Genomic DNA, 6,000 nt, shown 5'->3' on the forward strand with positions numbered 1-6,000 from the left:
TCTGTGGCATGGGGAAGTATAAAGTTGAGCAACAGGAGGAACAAATTGCAGATAATGTCCACAAGTGGTGTAACTTTCCCCAAAACAGGTCATGAGCACATGCATGTGTATATCTATGTACATGTCTGTTGGAACTTCTTTATATGTGAGTGAGCATTTGTGTATGGGGGTGATCAAGTATATACACTGAGTGGCCAGATTATTATGATCTCTGAATGCGTAATAATCTGGCCACTCAGTGTGTGTGTGTGTGTGTGTGTGTGTGTGTGTATGTGTGTGTATATGTGTGTGTGTGTGTGTATATATATATATATATGTATATATATACATATATATATATATATATATATATTAGAGGCCCAGTGCATGAATTTGTGTATGGGTGGGGTCCGGCCAGCCTGGCCAGTGGGAGGGGACATGGGCGGTTGGCTGGCCTGCCTGCTGGTCGAACTCCTGGTCAAGGGGACAATTTGCATATTAGCCTTTTATTATATAGGATACACACTAAGTGGCCAGATTATTATGCGTTCAGAGATCATAATAATCTGGCCACTCAGTGTATATGTGCTTATATATTTTAGATGTACGTTTGTGTATTTGCAGGTGTAAATAATTGCATGTGTAGTGTGTGTGCATCTGAGGAGGTTGAGAGGGGCAGGATGGCTAGAGCAGATAAGCAGAGGGGTATCTAGGGCTCTTGACAAACCCAGGAGTGACTCACTGGTGGACCCCTCTGTTCCCTCTTCCCCTCTACCACCCTAGGCTAGAGCCTTTTGAGAGTCTAGGTGTATGGCCTTATATATATTGCATCCAGCCCTCTCCCTTAGAATGTGAACACAGTGGGTTCACTGTTCCCATCAACTTGAGGGCCAAGAGCTTCCTGGGAAAGGCCAGATGGTCCAGAAAGGAGGAGTGAAAAGCCCTTGGACCAGATTCCAAAAGGAAGACATATTTAACTGTGGCTGAGCTCTTAAAGATTTTTTTTTTGGGGGGGGGGCGGTGAAGGAATTGTTATATATCTTGATTGTGGTGGTGGTTACACAATTGTTTATGTTTGTCAAAACTCACAGAATCATGCACTAAAAAAGAGTGAATTTTACTATATGTAAATGGTACCTTAATTTTTTAAAAGTAGGAAAAGATAAAAATAATTAATCATTGAATATTTTAGTTCTTTTCCAGCTGACTGTAAACAAAAACATACAGTCATACTATAAATATTCTAAATTATTATCAATCTGCCTTTAGAATGACATAGAAAAGACATACAAGAATTATGACAGAAAAATCAGTATTTAATTATTGGAATGATTAAATTTATAATAAATTTGAAAAAAATTAAAACAGCACAATAAGACTTTTTTTTAAAATATATTTTTATTGATATTTTACAGAGAGGAAGGGAGAGGGATAGAGAGCTAGAAACATCGATGAGAGAGAAACATCAATCAGCTGCCTCCTGCACACCTCCCACTGGGGATGTGCCCGCAACCAAGGTACCTGCCCTTGACCGGAATCGAACCCGGGACCCTTCAGTCCGCAGGCCGACGCTCTATCCACTGAGCCAAACCGGTTTCGGCAGCACAATAAGACTTTTAACAACACATTAAGAATTAACTATAATAAAAATAAACTGAATTTCTAAAGTTCAGAGCATTATGTCCTAGATTGTATTGGGAAACACTTTGTCTTTATTCATACATAAGAAGTTGCTCTGCTTTTTTTTTTTTAAATATATTTTATTGATTTTTTTACAGAGAGGAAGGAAGAGGGATAGATAGTCAGAAACATCGATGAGAGAGAAACATCGATCAGCTGCCTCCTGCACACCTCCTACTGGGGATGTGCCCGCAACCAAGTTACATGCCCTTGACCGGAATCGAACCTGGGACCTTTCAGTCCGCAGGCCGACGCTCTATCCACTGAGCCAAACCGGTTTTGGCTGCTCTACTTTTAAGAGCCATGTTTAATATACTCTGTGACAAAAAAAGAGATGTTATTGGGTCACTAGAAAGTGTAGAGGCTGCAAAAGAATTACTGCCCTGACTGGTTTGGCTCAGTGGATAGAGCGTCGGCCTGTGGACTGAGGGGTCCCAGGGTTCGATTCCGGTCAAGGGCATGTACCTTGGTTGCGGGCACATCCCCAGTAGGAGGTGTGCAGGCCGCAGCTGATCGATGTTTCTCTCCCATCAATGTTTCTAACTCTCTATCCCTCTCCCTTCCTCTCTGTAAAAAATCAATAAAATATATTTTAAAAAAAGAATTACTAATAACTTATTAATTTTGGGAAATGTTCATGAAATGGTTTAGGTTTTTTCTCTCAGTCTGAATAAAGGTTCATGACATTTTAGGAAGAAGAGGAGGAGGAAGAAGAAAGAAGTGGATGCCAACTCGTGGTGACTGAGAAGAAGCCCGGCTTGGGAACCAGGAAACCTGAGTAGAATCCTAGCTCTGCAGTTTACTCAAATGATGTGACCTCAGGCAGGTCCCTCACGTTCCCATCTTGGGCTTACCCACGTCTACACAGAAGGTTCTGGTCATGAGTAGGGTTTCCAATAGTGGCATCTTTGAGAGTTCTTTTATTGTTTTCAATCCCCAAGGACCCTTTAATTAGAAAGAAACCTCTGAAACAAATTGTTTTCCCACTTTTTTTGAGAGAGAGAGAAACATTGATTTGTTGTTCTACTTATTTATGCGTTCATTCATTGGTTGCTTTTTGTATGTGTCCTGACCAGGGATTGAACCCGAAACCTTGGCATATCTGGATGATGCTCTAACCCAGTGGTCAGCAAACTCATTAGTCAACAGAGCCAAATATCAACAGTACAACAATTGAAATTTCTTTTGAGAGCCGAAAACCAACTTCTGCGCATGGGCCACGAAGTTTCAATCGCACTTTACGTGCGCGCCTGCACGTGGTATTTTGTGGAAGAGCCACACTCAAGGGGCCAAAGAGCCGCATGTGGCTCGCGAGCCGCAGTTTGCCAACCACTGCTCTAACCAACTGAGCTACCTGACCAGGGCCAGTTTACCTATTTTTTATTCATAAAAGATACATTAATTTGATGTTCAGACCATTTAATTAGCACAAGATTTGTGAACTGCAAAGAATTAATGTAACTCCAGACAAAAGCAAAAAACAAAAAAAAACGACACAACTTTAATTTTTAGCCTATATACTAGTAGGCTTCTCCTGGATAAAAACATCAGGCCCACCCACTAGGCTTTGTCAGATGTTAGAGCTGGCCATAAGCCCCCACCACAACAATCTTCATGGCTGCCAAGAGCAGGACAACATAAAGCCAAGAACTACTGGTTTTGATTCTCAACTAAATGGCTCTGAGGCTGGGATTCAGAGGTGTGGCCAGGTCACCCCGTGGCCTGCCATCTCAGCTCCTGTCTGTTGCCCACTAACTTTGCTAAGCTCAGCTTGTGAGTTATCATTTGTGCCTCTGGCCCCCAGGGGACCCTGAGGGTAACAGATGGGCTGCCACTCACATTTATACAAATTGATCATTGTCCCAGACACATCACTTATTGTAGTCATTATTAATTTACATAGTTATTATGACAGTTTTCCAACAGATGGCAGTAAAGTATCTTAAGAAAGGGGGACATAGTTCACCCAAAACCACAATATGAGCTAACAGTGGAGCTGTATTTTCTCTGCATTGCCTAACAGGGTGCAAGACACAGAAGTATAACTGGGCCTCACAGAATTAGGAAGTTAACACCAGCTGTGTGCACCCTCTCCCTCTCTCTCTGTTTCATACACACACACACACTCACGGTTTCTTCCTGCCCCCCTGCTTCCTTCTTCTCACCTCACCTTCCAGCCTCACTCATCTGTTCACAAGTGTCTATTCTGGACATAGTAATTGGCAGTCAACTCCATTTCTACCTCCATCTATTATGCTAAGGGCTAGTTTCCTGGGTGTTCCACCTAGGCACGGGGCTTAATATTCAGAAGGGCCACACACTTGGCTTAATGCTCTGCTGTTGCTGTCTTAAAATTCTTCCCCCTCCCCCTCTTCTTTTAAAATTGATTCCAGAGAGAGGAAGTGAGAGGAATAGAGAGACAGATACACCAATGATGAGAGAATCACTGACCGGCTGCCTTGTGCACATCCCCTTCTGGGGATCAAGCCCGCAATCCAGCCATGTGCCTTGACCAGGAATCAAACTGTGACTTCCTGGTTCATGGGTCAACGCTCAACAACTGAGCCACACCGGTCAGGCCTAAAATTTTTTTTTTAATATATTTTATTGATATTTTACAGAGAGGAAGGGAGAGGGACAGAGAGCTAGAAACATCGATGAGAGAGAGACATCGATCAGCTGCCTCCTGCACACCTCCCACTGGGGACGTGCCCGCAACCAAGGTACATGCCCTTGACCGGAATCGAAACCGGGACCCTTCAGTCCGCAGGCCGACGCTCTATCCACTGAGCCAAACCGGTTTCGGCAAGCTTAAAATTCTTAATAATTTTATCTTTGAATTTGTGTTTTGTAAGTGAAATCTGATGAGGCAAAGGAGCATGCACACGAGCAGATGCTGTATGAGCAATATGCACATCTGCTGTTCCTTGCGCCTCATTCCCATACGGTGTTTGCAGTACTACAGGAGCACAGAATTCCTGTGGACCTGTGATGCCTGCTAGTTCAGCGAGCTTCAAAGCCAGAACAAGGCAAAAATTTTATGTCTATAACTGCATAAGCAGGGCTGCTGACTATCCTGACAGGGTATGCTCTCCATTCAAATCAGAACTTGCTTCCCACTAAGAAGAAAGGCAATGGCATTCTAAGAAATGCAAATGACCAAGGAATCCTCTCTCATTCTTATTTATGTGACTTCCTTATAGTAACCAATCACTTGCTAGAAATGATGACATAGAGGGAAAAGCAACACCTAGTTCCTTTCCTTTCAGTCCTGCCTTACTCATCTGTAAGTCAAAGGTAGAAAATGTTGGTAGAAGTAAACGAAAAACAGCCGAGTTACTTTTTGCAGCATTTCCACTATTCATTTAAGGATGAAATTCATATGCGTGTTTGAGTTTCAAAGTAGAAACGTGTAACTTCAGTGATTCTGTTATAGGCAGTTAGACAGACATGAGCATAGCAAATACGATGGGCCAGGTACAGAAGGTCACCAGTGCCTGCCCTGGCACTGACCAATCATTGGCGACCATGACCCTGAAAGAGCACACCTGGAAAGCTGATGAACGTTCTATTGAAACCCTCCCCTGAGACCTCCCCTAAGATTCCCACCTGCCGGAGAAATACCCGAGGTGAGCATACCTGCGCCATTCCCTTCCCCTCTTCTTCCCTCTAAAAGACCCCAAGAGACCTTGCAACCAGGGAGTTATGGGCAGCTGCAGCTTGTCCTGGCCTGACTCCCTGAACCTGTCTCCAAGGCCCTCTTTTCTCCGACTTTCCAGTGAATCAAAGCAGCCCAGCCCAGGTTCTCCCGTTGCTTCTTCTGTGCCAAGCCCTTCTTTGTTTCACTGGCCTCAGTGTGTTTTGCTGCGGCCAATAAACTCTTGCTTGCTTTGCTGCACTTTGTCTCTTGATTGAAATCTTTCCTTCAAGAAGGCAAGAACCCAGGTCTCATCATCTCACCGGTGGCAACTCCACAGACAGTTAAGTGCTCTTACATTTGCATTTTAAATCAGCACTGCACCATATAAATACAAATGGAAAATTCAAGCCAGTAATTTACATTTTAAATTCTTTTTTCTTAGAACAATATTAAATAGAAAATAAAGACACCACGACAAGTCAAGAAGACCCTGGAGGAAAGGAAAAATCTTTATATTTTAGTTTTCCTTTAACGGCATTTTTTCCCTGCTTTTTGAACAAAGGCTGTATTTTTATTTTGCAAATTATGCAGCTGGCCATGATTATTCCTTTTTTTATTGCAGAGGCTGGAAAGCTATGAACTCTAAAAAAAACCCTGGAGTTCTGCATGCTAAATAGGCCCCACAAATTAGATGCACTTAC

The sequence above is a fragment of the Plecotus auritus genome (assembly GCF_963455305.1).
Source record: "Plecotus auritus genome assembly, chromosome: 9".
NCBI lineage: Eukaryota > Metazoa > Chordata > Mammalia > Chiroptera > Vespertilionidae > Plecotus > Plecotus auritus.